The sequence below is a fragment of the Hylobates moloch genome, unplaced genomic scaffold (assembly GCF_009828535.3).
Source record: "Hylobates moloch isolate HMO894 unplaced genomic scaffold, HMol_V3 SCAFFOLD_1, whole genome shotgun sequence".
Lineage (NCBI taxonomy): Eukaryota > Metazoa > Chordata > Mammalia > Primates > Hylobatidae > Hylobates > Hylobates moloch.
The window spans coordinates 121,663,665-121,678,738 of record NW_026652276.1 but is presented as its reverse complement, the minus strand read 5'-3'; positions in this window follow the sequence as shown (position 1 = coordinate 121,678,738).

The following is a 15,074-nucleotide window of genomic DNA, read 5'->3' as shown; positions in this document are numbered from 1 at the left end:
TTTCAAAAAATCATTTCTTATATTGATACTTGTGGATTTATTAATTTTAGACAATATGTTTAACTTCCTGTTATGACAAGTGAGACTTAGCTTTCTTACCTGGTGAGAAAGGGTACATGCAGTGCCTCTGCCACACTCTCCCAACAGTGTGTTTGGGTCCTAAAGTTAACTTAAATCATTGGCTGATCTTAATTATCATTGCACTTGTGTAAATATTGTCCACTCTTGGGCTAAGAGGTGTCTGTTCCATGTTTACATTTTGTTTTTCACTTTAAACTTTTTTCCTGAAATTATTAATGACTGTTTTTTTCACTGCTTAGATTTCCTTTTTATCTAAGCTCATTTCTTCAGTATGCTCAATCTGATAGCCTACTTTATATTTCTCTTGCAAACCCATCTTGAATATGCATGTCTGCCTGCTCCAGCCTGCACTGGCTGCCCCCAGGCCAGCTGCACAGCTGTCATTCAGGATATTCTCAGGCTGGAATATCCTGAGTGACAGCTGTGTAGCAGGCCTGGATCAGGGCTTATTTCCTGGATCAAATGCTGTGCTGGGGCCACCTCATATTATATTAACTTTCTAAAATTGATTGCTAAATATTTGGGAGTTTTGCAAACCACAATCATTGGCAGCCACGGTGGGAGTATGTATACCACCCAAACTGCCAAATGCCAGAAATCGAGCCTTTTTTGGGAGGGTGGTGAGGATCTGTTCTATCAGCACATTGCTGATTCTATGTCTGCCTCTTTATTAATTTATTCCTTTTTTTGATGAAGCATATTTTATAGTATATTCTAGGAAAAGGAAAGGACCCCAGAGAGGTAAGATTTTTGAGTCCTTACATGTTTCAAAATGCCTTTTTAGGCTGAGCATGGTGGCTCACACCTGTAATCCCAGCACTTTGGGTAGCTGAGGTGGGCAGATCACTTGAGGCCAGGAGTTTGAGACCAGACTGGCCAACATGGCGAAACCCTGTTTCTACTAAAAATACAAAAATTATCTGGGTGTGGTGGCACGTGCCTGTAGTCCCAGCTACTTGGGAGGCTGAGGCACAAGAATCACTTGAACCTCGGAGGCACTCTGTCTCAAAAAAAAGAAGATACTTTTTTATTGTACTCTTGTTCTTGACAGATGATTTGGCTGAGTAGAGAATTCTAAGAAACATGATTTTTCCTCAGATTTTGAAGGCATTGTTCCATTGTCTTCTGTCTTCCAGTATTGCCTTTGAAAGTTGGAGTTTTTTTGTTTCCTGATCTTTCTCAAGGGACCTGTTTCTTTTCCTGTCTTCAGACTTCTTAAGAACCTCTCTTTTCCATAGTATTCTGAAATGTTAAAAGACGTACAATTTGTGTGGTGTTAATGGGCCGTGTATATCTGGTATGGCATATTCTCTAGTTCCTGGAATTTTTTTTTTTTTTTTTTGGCAGTATTTCTCTGACATTTTCTTCTTCAGCCACTCTCCAAGACCTCACCTCTCATTTTCTCCATTTATTTCTTTCTGGAACTTCAACTGGTTGAATGTGATATCTCCCATAATAATCCTTTAATTTTGGGTGGGTCATTTTCTCCCTTCTAATTTCCTTTTTTTCCCCCACCTTCTTCCATCTTTCATTATTCTGTTTAATTTTTTAGTTAACTATCATCTTTTTAACTTCCAGTTCTCTTTTTTTTGTTCTCAGGTTGTTAATTTTAAAAATGACATATCAAGGAATTTTATTGAGCCAAGAAAATGCTTGATAAATGAATCCCAGAAGAAAGCATAAAGGGTATATCTTCAAATAAATAAAAAGATTGCTTTCAGATGGCAATGAATTAGGAGATTATTCTTCCTGGCAAAACCAGGCTATGTATGCATGCCCTCCTGCTGCAGACATCTTAAGGGAGGAGCCAGTCCCTGGATGGCTTTCAGCAGTGCCTGCAGGATATATGTAGGGTGCACAGGTAAGAAGGAGTCATATCCCTCAGTTCAAGTATTGCTTGGTTCTGTGCAATGGCAATTTAGGGACAATGATAGCTAGAGCTAGGTTGGTGCAAAAAGAATCGGTTTCAGATCAGGAATTTTAAGTCATTATAACCAGGCTCAAACACATCTTTATTAATCAAAGTAGGAACCATTACAATCAGCACATTTTTGCCAAGGACATATGTTTGTTTATTCCTGTAGGATAAAAATACATGCTTTGGGATTAGACAAACTCTTGGAAAGCATTTTCTGCATCCTGCTGGTTGCGGAAGCATTTTCCCTACAAAAAGTTGTTGAGATGCTTGAAGAAGCGGTAGCCAGTTGGTGAGAGGTCAGGTGAATACGGTGGATGAGGCAAAACTTTGTAGCTCAATTCATTCAACTTTTGAAACATTGGTTGTGTGACATGCAGTCGGCATTGTCGTGGAGAAGAATTGGGCCCTTTCTGTTAACCAATGCTGGCTGCAGGCATTGCAGTTTTCAGTGCATCGCACTGGTTTGCTGAGCATATTCTCAGATGTAATGATTTTGCTGGGATTCAGAAAGCTGTAATGGATCAGACCGGCAGCAGACCACCAAACAGTGACCATGACCTTTATTTGGTGCAAGTTTGGCTTTGGGAAGTGCTTTGGAGCTTCTTCTCAGTCCAATCACTGAGCTGGTCATCGCCGGTTGTCCTGTAAAATAAACTTTTCATTGCATGTCACAATCGGATCGAGAAACACTTCCTTGTTGTGTAAGATAAAAGAAGATGACATTTCAAAATGATGATTATTTCGATTTTTGGTCAGCTCATGAGACACCCACTTATTGAGCCTTTCCACCTTTCCAATTTGCTTCAAATGCTGAAAAACCATAGAATGGTCAAAGTTGAGTTCTTCGGCAACTTCTCATGTAGTTGTAAGAGGATCAGCTATCATGATTGTTCTCAATTGGTCGTTGTCAACTTCCGATGGCCAACCACTATGCTCCTCATCTTCAAGGCTCTTGTCTCCTTTGCAAAACTTCAACCACCACTGCATTGTGCTTTCGTTAGCAGCTCCTGAGCCAAATGCATTGTTGACATTGCAAGTTGTCTCCTCTGCTTTGTGACCCATTTTGAACTCGAATAAGAAAATTGCTTGACTTTGCTTTTGGTCTAACATCATTTTCATAGTCTAAAACATAAAATAAACAGCAAGTGATAAGTCATCAGCAAAAGAACATAAAGTGAAAAATGCCCATTAAAATGATATATAACATAACCACATTTATTTAAGAATGCATTCCAATATCAAATGGCAAATTCCAACAATGCAAAAAACGTAATTACTTTTGCACCTACGTAATATTTTCAGTGAAAACATAGCGATGTCTGAGCATTGAGCAACTGAAGATTGAAACCAAGAATTTACTGTAATTAACACAGAATTCATATAAAGGGTAGTATTAATTTCTACTAAAACAGATGCAGTATGTGGAAGAACATATAGACAGAAGCATAACCAAGTGCTAAAAGAAAAGTGTCTCTGCTATTGAAACTAGCTAGGGATTTCACCAACTTATAGTGGGGAGGGATTGGGGTTAACCTCAGAATTGTATCATGTCTTAATTAGAGCTTTTACAAGATACAGTCATAGGAAATTAAACTGCATAAATCCTAACTACACAAATCATTCTACAGTGAGAATTCATCATTTTCAAAGAATTTTTGTCTTTATAAAGTCATAATTGTTATTTTTCAGAGTTTCTTGTAAGTACTAAATGTTGCATTTATGCATTATGTATACAGTCTCACATTAAATATATGTGTGTTCATGTATATATGCAGATTATTATAAAATCTTCACTCAGAATTTTGAGATTATCCTCACTTTTTGCTTTAAGAAACTAAGCCCAACAAGGTCAAGTTGCTTGTCTAAGGACACTGAGTGACTAAGGGCAGACCTGAGATTCACAGTAGGCCTTTTGCTTTTAGATTCTGTGATCTTTCTCCCAGCAGCACATGTACTCCATTCTCCCCACCGAGGTGTGGTCCAGTCAGCTGAGCTGCCTGCCTAGGGGCATCCCAGAAGCTGGGATGAGTGGAAACAGACTAAAAACAGCAATAGAATGCACCCACATAACATCTCCAGCAACAAACTTCTCAGTTTTCGTTTTCAGAGGGGTTTTCTTTTTCTCTTGGAAAAATACAGGAGTGTGGAGATTTTTCACATCTCCGGTCAAAGTGATGAGAGACATGAATTATTGCTTTAGCTCAGGTGGTCTTTGACATGAGGCGTTGGAAGCCGCTATGCTGCTTTGCTGCTTCTCAACACAGACGTCTCCCACCCTTGACATGGAGCAGGAGGGAAAGCCCTTTGCAGGGAGGGAAAAAGGAGCTTCCAACTCCAGACTCAGAATAGAGAGTTGGGTGCAGGTGGGGTGCGCTCATCTGGTGCGGTATGCTCCTCTGACAGGGGCGGAGAGTTTACTGGCTCTAGCTCCTACTGTGACTGTGACGGCCACTGCAGGGAACAGCTCAGGGAGTTTATTTTAAAATTCAAAACTGTAGGTCTGGAACGGTGGCTCATGCCTGTAATTCCAGCACTTTGGGAGGCTGAGGTGGGTGGATCACCTGAGGTCAGGAGTTCAAGACCAGCCTAACCAACATGGTAAAATGCTGTCTCTACTAAAAATACAAAATTAGCTGGATGTGGTGGCACATGCCTGTAATGCCAGCTACTCGGGAAGCTGAGGCAAGAGAATCACTTGAACCCGGGAGGCAGCGATTGCAGCGAGCCGAGATCATGCCGTTGCACTCCAGCCTGGGCAACAAGAGCGAAACTCCATCTCAACAACAACAACAAAAATAAATAAAATTCAAAATTGTGGGGAAAATCAAGTCGAGGTTTAAAAAAAACTTAGGGTACAAAGTTTATTTTTAGGAATAGCAATGGTACATGATGGAAGCAGAGGGAGAAAAAATAAAAAAGAACTGTAAAAAGTCACAGAAAAGAGGGAGGGATGGGGATGGGGAGAGGATTGAGGAGAGAGGAGGATACAGGAGAAGGAGAAGACTTGGAAAAACAGATTTCTTTTTTTTTTGTGACGGAGTTTCACTCTTGTTGCCCAGGCTGTAGTACGATGGCAAGATCTTGGCTCACTGCAACCTCCACCTCCTGGGTTCAAGTGATTCTCCTGCCTCAGTCTCTGGAGTAGCTGGGACTACAAGGGCTCACCAAGACGCCCTGCTAATTTTTTGTATTTTTAGTACAGACGGAGTTTCACCATGTTGGCCAGGATGGTCTCTGTCTCTTGATCTAGTGATCTGCCCGCCTCGGCCTCCCAAAGTGCTGGGATTATAGGCGTGAGCCACTGCGCCTGGCCCACAATTTTAAATTAATTAATTAATTCATATGAAATGGGGTTGGGGGTGTCTCGCTCTGTTGCCCAGGCTGGAGTGCAGTAGCATGAACATGACTCCTTGCAGCCTTGACCTCCTGGGCTCAAGTGATCCTCTCGTCTCAGTCTCCTGAGTATCTGGGACTACAGGCACGCATACCTGGCTAATTTTTGAAATTTTTTGTAGAGTCAGGGGTCTTCCTAAGTTTTCCAGGCTGGTCTTGAACTCCTGGACTCAAGCGATCCTCCCTCCTCTGCCTCCCAAAGCGCTGGGATTATAGGTGTGAGGCCTTGCGCCTGGCCTATCTCAACTTTTAAAAGGATAGACAAAGCCACTTCCAGTTCTGAAAGAGACCAGCCCTGTGAATTGCAGCCTCGCATGCAGGAGTGCCCTGGCAGCTTCCCTATAGACAGTGGCAGCAGTTAGTGTGGAGGAGGCGCAGAAGGCTAGGGAGGGGCTCAGAGAGGCACATGATTCAGGCCTCGACGGGGGCATGGGCAGATAGAGGTGGGCCGGAATCAGCCATGTCACCTGCAAAGCTTTGGTGGGAAGTGGGAGGTGGGGGTGGGGCACAGGCTGGGCTCAGGACCCACCACACAAGCCATTTCTGAGGGATCTTCCATTCCACCTGGCCATTTGAGAAAGAGGGGTGGATGAACACCTTTACCCAGGAATCGCTCTGTCTGCGCCCAGGGAGAAGCCATCCCTGAGTCTGGCCTGCGAGGCTCTGTTTCTCCTTCCCTCCAGGCAGCCTTCAGCCAGAGCCAGAAGGAAGAGGAGTCGACACAGTCACCCACAGAGACCTGTTTCTCTCTAGACAGTGAGAGATTCGGGCACAGCAGAGGACCTGCCCTTCTCATTCCTGCGGGGCCTACGGATTCAAAGAGTCCAGGCCCGCAGTCCCATGGGAAGAGCCCTTCGCTGACCCCTGGTGAGTCCAGCACATGGCTGAGTTGATTACACCACGATCTTCCAGCTGCAGGTTCTCGATTTCTGCCGAGGCCCACCGCCCGGCTTTGACAACACACATCTTTCTGCATTGGCGGGATCCCCATAACAGACGAGCCACAGTGGCTTTTGGTAGAGCTGAGAGATGCTTTGGGGGTTGTATCTGGAAAGGACATGTGTTCTCCATGAGGAGGTGGAAGCGACCAGCCAGTGGACCGGCCCTGTTTCTGGGCCCCAGCTCCCCAGGCTTGGTGGGTTTCAGTGCTGTTGGGGTCACGTGTGGTCTCAGACATGGTTCCCATCGCTGAGTGCATAGGAGAGGACCTGCAAAGTCGTAAACAACACTGTTGCTAGGCTTCGCCCATGACATTTAAGTCAGAAACGAGGATGGGAGTGAGGCTCATAAGTCCGTATTTGTAGAAATCTCCCCCGGAGTTTTTACCTGCAGTTAAGGGGGAGGGCTCCCCCACCGTCTGAATCACGCTGTTGGTGAGGGGCCCGGCCGGTCCCCTGTGGGCTGAGCAGCTTCCCAACCCCCGCAGCACCAGCAGAGGGGCCAGAGGTCAGAGAACTGGACCTGCCCACAGTCTCCAGGCAAGGTGAAGGAAAACAGACTCCACTGTCCAAGTAAGCAGTGTAATGTGTCAAAGAAAAAAGGCTGGGACTCCATCCAAAATATGGAATGGATTGGAGATAAATGACTCCTTGAAACCAGAGCTCAGCGGCCACTGTGTGAACCGAGGAGACTGCAGCAAAGCTGGGCACAGCCTGGCTCAGGCTCCAGAGACACCCCCTCCCCAGCCCAGAGGGCAGATCCTGGGGTGAGGCGTGGGTGGCCCCTAAGAACTCCAGCAGGGCCCTGGTCAGACGGAGGCAAGCCTGGGCCTGTCTGGAACCTGAAGGTCTGGGGGGTCTCAATGGTGCAGGCTGGCTTCACCCCAGGAGGACAAGAAGCAGGCAGAGGACCTCAAGGAACATCCCCTGGGAGTGGGGGAAGGACTTATCCTTGGGTCCCATGCAGTCGCATGCTGCAAGGGCCACACAGGGGCACACCTGGACCTTCTCAGCCACTAGAGTTTCTGATCGTCTAGTGTGGGCATCCATGAAAAGGTTAAATTCAGTAGGAGAAAATAGTGAATGAGAGGGCACTTAGCACAGGACTTTCTTCTGTGTGAAAACAGGGTTGAAAATTAGGTTCTGAATAAAAAATCTCTCTGAGCATTCAAAATAGATGTCATATGCATCTGTAGACTGTTGCCTGCCGACTGTGACCCTTTGGTGAATGCCGTAGGCCTATATAAGGAGGAAATTTGTTTGCACTTCTTAAAAAAAAATTAAATCCCAGCACTTTGGGAGGCTGTGGCGGGAGGATCACCTGATGTCGGGAATTCGAGACCAGCCTGACCAACATGGAGAAACCCCATCTCTACTAAAAATATAAAATTAGCTGGGCATGGTGGTGCATGCCTGTAATCCCAGCTACTCAGCAGGCTGAGGCAGGAGAATTGCTTGAGCCCGGGAGGCGGAGGTTACGGTGAGCCGAGATCACACCGTTGCACTCCAGCTTGAGCAAAAAGAGTGAAACTCCTGTCTAGGCGCAGTGGCTCACACCTGTAATCCCAGTATTTTGGGAGGCCAAGGCAGGCAGATCACCTGAGGTCAGGAATTCGAGACGAGCCTGACCAACATGGAGAAACCCCATCTCTAATAAAAATACAAAATTAACTGCGCATGGTGGCACATACCTGTAATCCCAGCTACTCAGGAGGCTGAGGCAGGAGAATTGCTTGAATCTGAGAGATGGAGGTTGTGGTGAGTTGAGATTGTGCCATTGCACTCCAGTCTGGGCAACAAGAGTGAAACTGTCAGAAAGAAAGGAAAGAAAGAAAGAAAGAGAAAGAAGAAAGAAAGAAAGAAAGAAAGAAAGAAAGAAAGAAAGAAAGAAAGAAAGAAAGAAAGAAAGAAGAAAAAGAAAGAAAGAAGGAAAGAAAGACAGACGAAAGAAAGAGAGAGAAAGAAAGAAAGAAAGAGAAAGAGAAAGTGAAAGTCTGTTACAAAAAAAAAAAATCTTAAAAATCTGGATGGTGTGAATTTCCAGCTGAAAGAAGGCCAGGAGCAACAGGTGTAGAAGTGAGGAGAAGGAGGATGAAGAAAATCACACTGAGTGTGGAGTCAGGGTTGGGCCCCGCAGGTGAGAACCTGTTGCATCCTCACAGCCCCTTCCGTTATCCTAGCCCACAGGCTGACGGCAGGGTGCTGCACGGCATGGTGGGTGTGAATGAGGCTCTTCACAAGGTCTACTGCCCAAGCAGTCCTCTTAGGAAAGTAACTGGTACTGTCTTCTGTGCCTCAATTTCCCCACTGTGAAAAGGGCATGCTAATAACAATCTCCCTCAGAGGTTTCTGTGAGGATTCCACATGCAGCAGAAGCTGTGCTCTTGTTAGATTTTAGCAATGATCATGACTGGCGCAGTCATTGAGGAAGGAGCCTTTGACTCGGGGCACTTGTGTGGGCTTCCATCTAAATGGGTTAAAAAACCCAACCCCCACCCCCACCCCGACCTGACATTTACAACAGCAATCCATCAGCTATTCAGGAAGGTGATCTTTCCATGGGCTTTTAACAGGTAAGACTTTACTGCAATAATCCTAAAATTTTAAAATCTGCTTGCTTTTTTTTTTTTTAAAGTGAGCTATTTGGGGCAGCTAAATACTATCTTTGAGTCACTTTTTCCCATGACAGTCCCGTTCACGGGCCCATTCATTCGACACCAACAAGTCAGAAATGAAATAGGAATATCTGTACCTATCACCTAGGGATTCACGTCAATATCACATGCAGGTAATTACATTGAAAATTGAGCTTGAGGCATCACAGTTGTCTTCATAAGCATAAAAGCCATAAATGCATTAGGCGACAAGCACTGCGTGCGTATTCAGCCCCCCGCGCTCTCTGCTGCTTCTCAGCGCTTTCAGTTGACCTCTCCCGGGAGCAGGACCTTCCAAATGGAGGACTAAGGAAAGAATGTGAGAAGGGCTGTAAAGAGCTGTGTTCTAAAATATCTATAAAGTGCCTTGAAAATTGCCAGGAGACATTGCTTGGGAAACCCTGACTTCAATTATGTCCCTACACTTCATAGCAGCTTGACTGCAAACTATCTTGGCTAAATTAAAACCTTCAAAGGAAATTCCTTTAAGTAAACATAAAAAGGTCATTTTTAAATGCACAAGAACTAAAATATTTGAGGTTTAGAAGCCCCAGAGTAGATGATGCATCATATATTGTCAAGAGCCCATGGGATGTTTTATTTTAAAAATGCTTCCACTTCAACTTCAAGGGGTATGGGTACAAAGTAGGTAACCTGATAATTCCAAAAAATCCAAAAAGAAAGAAAAAATTTTCCCATCAATAGCGATCACAGAAGTTCTATTTGAAACACTTAAAAAGATTAGTTTAATGATCTTAAAATAACTCATCTAATACTGGTGGTAGTGGGAAGTAGTTATCCTCATGAGTTGCCCACACTGCAATTTGCAGCAGGCATTTTAGAATGCATGTGGCAATATGGGTCCCAAACTATATTTTATTTTCCCTGGCCCGGGAATCAAAATTCTTTTTTTTTTTTTTTTGAAACGGAGTCTCGCTCTGTCGCCCAGGCTGGAGTGCAGTGGCGGGATCTCAGCTCCCTGCAAGCTCCGCCTCCTGGGTTCATGTCATTCTCCTGCCTCAGCCTCCCGAGTAGCTGGGACTATAGGCACCCACCACCACGCTTGGCTAATTTTTTTTTTGTATTTTTAGTAGAGACAGGGTTTCACTGTGTTAGCCAGGATGATCTCTATCTCCTGACCTCGTGATCCGCCCGGCTCGGCCTCCCAAAGTGCTGAGATTACAGGCGTGAGGCACCCCTCCTGGCCAGGAATCAAAATTCTAAGGGTCTATCCTCAGGAAATATTTCAAAAGAGCGAACACTTTAGAAGCAGCACAATGCTCCCTTGTAGTATTTTATGCTTCAGGAAGAAGACAATCACTTGTAGCAGGGGTTGGCAAACTATGTCCCACAGGCCAAACTGACCTTCCGGCTGTTTTAGTGAATAAAGTTTTATTAAAACACAGCCACACTCGGTGGCTCTTTTATGTTTTGTTTTCACACAATCATGGCAGGATCGAGCAGCTGGAACAGAGGCCATGTGGCTGCTAAAGCTGAAAAATATTTACTACCTGGCCTCTTTTGTGGTCCTGAGCTTTGAATCCTGAATTATGATATCACTCTATTCATCAAGTTATTCTCTTTATAGCCTTCTGTAAATCTTAAATTTAATCCTAGATATTTTAGATTTTTTTGCTGCTGTGAGTAGAACACTTATTAAAAATGATATTCTCTTGCTAATATTGAAAAAGCTTTTGATTTCTAAATATTCATAACTGACCACACTCTGAATTCTCTAATTTCATCAATTAATCTTTACTTGATTCTCTTGGGTTTTTTGTTTTTTGTTTTTTTGAGATGGAGTCTCGCTCTGTTGCCCAGGCTCAGTCCACTGCAAGCTCCACCTCCCGGTTTCAAGTCATGCTCCTGCCTCAGCCTCCCGAGTAGCTGGGACTACAGGCGCCCGCCACCATGCTTGGCTAATTTTTTTGTATTTTTAGCAGAGACAGGGTTTTACTGTCTTAGCCAGGATGGTCTCGATCTCCAGACCTTGTGATCCACCTGCCTAGGCCTCCCAAAATGTGGGGATTACAGGCGTGAGCCACTGCACCCGGCATCTCTTAAGACTTTTAAGTAGACATTTTAAATTAGTTTTAAATAATTAGTTTGTAATAATTTTAATTAGTTTATCTGGAAGTAATAAACTAATAGTTTATCCCCTCACTTCCAGTATTTATCTTTCATCTTCTTGTCGTACTGAATCACTTGCTATTTCTAGGGCAGTGTTAGATACCAATAGTGAAGATGAGTATCATTCTGCTAATTTTGAAATAGCCTTGACCTAGTTACTCAGAAGTCAGGAGCCTGAAGCTAGCCCTGAAAATCCTGATTGCAAAGAGTTTTATATTCCCCTAAAGAAATTCCTCCTGATCAGCTCACTCCACACAAGGCAGCTGCACACAGAGCAACTGAGGCATCCATGCTCTGAGCAGAGTTCCGGGTCAGCCCTACCTAGGCCACTGGGGAGAAAGCCATGAATTCTTTCTACTCTCTGATCACTGGGATGTTGGTTCCAATGCTTAAGTTTTCCCCCCCAGGCACATAAAGACAGGTGTGAGAAGTACAAATTTCAGAAGCTAAATAAACCAAATAAAACATTTTAGTCAAAATATGAGGTAAGCACCCACAGTACAGAGGGTGAAAACATCTGTGCCTTGATAGGCAGGTTCTGGTTCTGTCCTGTCTCCTAAAATCTCAGTGACACTGGCACGCCTTCTCTGAGTCTCAGTTCTATCAACTGTAAAATGAGAAATAATACCTAAACTCTAGAGTTCTTGCAAGAATTAGAAAGAATTCGTAAGTATGGTATGTAGGAGATATTGAATAAATAATTTGTAAGTATTGTATGCAGGAAATATTGAATAAATCCTCATAAAACAGCAGCAATAACCATCAAAACTTTTTCAGCAATTTGAGGAAGTTCCATTGGGTGCTGAAAACACAACTGTCCTTTGAACACAAGGATTGACTGTGGGGAGATGCTGTGGTCTTGGATGGTTGTCATTGTCATTTGCATAGTTTCTCTTTCAGGTTTCTTTCCTTCCAGCCATGCAGACCAACGTCCAATATGATCACAGCAGATGCAATCTCAGTCTTTACTTAAAGTAAGCTTCTTTCGCTACAGAAAGGCCTAATCTTTTCCATTCATTTTTTGTGGACCACCACAGTGTGACACCCCCACCCAACCCAAGTAGGCACATGGCAATTGTCAAGTAACCAGAGGTCATTGATTGTGACCCACAGGTAGCCATTTTGACCCATGAAGGCCCTGTGTGGGGCAGGGCAGGTTACATGTCAACATACACTTCTGGAAACTGCTTGATCATATGTTCAACTAAGTAACCATTGGCACCTCCTCTCATCCCATGCCTAAGTACTTTCCTCAGCAGGCTCTTGTTAGGGAGACCCCACCTATTTTGTCTCTGCCTAACAATCATACACGGGGGCCTAATGCCCTGGTGTTACAGATTAATGTACAACATTGTCATCCGTACTAAAGAAGGACTCGCTGGGCTTCCCATCTGTAAACAAGAAGGCAGAGCTTGCATGCGTGAAACACAAGGACCCTGGACTTGGCACAAAGGGCTCTGGCTTGGTGCCTGGCTCTCCAGCTGGATCTAGGCCTGTCCTTTAATTTTCATGTCTCAAATGTCTAACCCGAAAAAGGGGAGAGCATTCCAATCATTACTCTGTGTGGAAAAAGTAAAGCGTCTCTTTTTTGATGGGATCTTTATCCATTAATAATTTAGCTGAACTAAATTATTTACATTTAACTTGTTAGAGGTCTATTTATTTATATATTTTTAAATTTTTATTTATTTATTTTTTTGAAATGGAGTTTCTCTCTTGCTGGAGTGCAATGGTGCGATCTGGGCTGACTGCAACCTCTGCCTCCCGAGTTCAAGCAATTCTCCTGCCTCAGCCTCACAAGTAGCTGGGATTACAGGCGCCCGACACCAAGTCCGGCTAATTTTTGTATTTTTAGTAGAGCCGGGGTTTCGTCATATTGGCCAGGCTGGTCTTGAACTGACCTCAGATGATCTGCCTGCCTCGGCCTCCCAAAGTGCTGGGATTACAGGTGTGAGCCACTGCTCCTGGCCCTATTTATTTTTTTAACCTAATGACCTAATAAATAACAAATTTATTGTCTATTGATGATTCCTAATACATAAGCTTTTAAAATCCATCCTGGAAGAATGCCAAATATTATTCTGAATTAAAATAGAAAGTAAGAAATATCGGGGCTTGGCGCAGTGGCTCACACCTGTAATCCCAGCACTTTGGGAGGCTGAGGCGGGCGGATCATGAAGTCAGGAGTTTGAGACCAGCCTGGCCAACATGGTGAGACTCGGTCTCTACTGAAGATACAAAAAATTAGCCAAGCGTGGTGGAGTGCACCTGTAATCCCAGCTACTCGGGAGGCTGAGGCAGAAGAATCGCTTGAACCCAAGAAGCGGAGATTGCAGTGAGAGGAGATTGCTCCATTGCACTCCAGCCTGGGTGACAGGGCGAGACTCCAGCTTAAAAAACAAAAACCAAACCAAACCAAAACAAAAGAAATATCAAGCTTTGTAAAAGTGAAAAAAAATCCTTGCAACTGTTCAGTTTGTCATGTGTGTAGGGGATAAGTATTGAAGTGGGCAAAATATTTTCTGTCCCTTTATTTAATCATCACAAGTACTCTACAAGGCAAAAGCAATTAGAACAGTGTCTGGGCCAGAAATAAATCTGTATATCTATGGGAAATTGATTTTAAATTAGAGCACAAAGACAACTCTTTTTTTCTCAACAAATGGTTCTAGGACAACTGAAATCCACATGCAAAACAGTGAAGCTAGACTCAAACCTCACACCATATACAAAAATCTACTCAAAAATGGATCAATGACCTGTATGTAAGAGCTAAAGCTATAAATCTCTTACAACAAAACATAGGACTTAATCTTCCTGACCTTGGATTTAACAGTGGTTTCTCAGATATGACACCAAAAGCACAAACAACCAAAGAATAATAGATAATTTCAGTATTCAGAATATAAAAAGAATTCATACAACTCAACAATAAAAGGACAAATAACCTAATTAAAAATATACAAACTGAATAGACATGCCTCCAAAAAAGATACACAAATGGCCACTAAACACATGAAAAGATACTCAACATCCCTAGTCATTAAGAGAATTAAATCAATACCACAATGAAATACCGTTTCACATTCACAGGATGGCTGTAATCAGAATGACAGGCAATAATAAGTGTCAGTGAGGAAGGAGAGAAATTGGAGCCCTTCTACAAGGCTGGCGGGAGTGTAAAATGGTATAACCACTGTGGAAACAGTCTGGAAGTTAAGCATGTAATTACCCTACAGCTTAACAACTCTGCTCCTAGGTTATATACCCAAGTGAATTAAAAACATGTTCACACAGACCGGGCGCAGTGGCTCATGCCTGTAATCCCAGCACTTTGGGAGGCTGAAGCGGGCAGATCACGAGGTCAGGAGATCGAGACCATCCTGGCTAAGAAGGTGAAACCCCGTCTCTACTAAAAATACAAAAAAATTAGCCCGGCATGGTGGCGGGCACCTGTAGTCCCAGCTATTCGGGAGGCGGAGGCAGGAGAATGATGTGAACCCGGGAGGCGGAGGTTACGGTGAGCCAAGATTGCACCACTGCACTCCAGCCTGGGTGACAGAGCGAGACTCTGCCTCAAAAAACCAAAAAACAAAAAACAAACAAAAAAACATGTTACACAATAATTTGCATATGAGAGTTTTTAGTAGCATCATTCATAATAGCCAAAAGGTGGAAACAGCTCACATGTCCATCAGCAGATGGCTGGATCAACAAAATGTGGCATATAGGTGCAATAAAATATTATTCAGCCATAAAGAGGAATGGAGTATTGACACGTGCTGCAAGGTGGGTAAACCTTGAGAACTTTATGTTAGGTGAATGAAGCCAGATCCAAAAGACCATGTTTAATATGATTCAATTTATATTAAGTGTCCAGAATAAGAAAATCCATAATGACAGAAAGTAGGTTAATTTGTCATTGCCAGGAGGTGGGGGTAGGTGATGAATTGGGTGCTG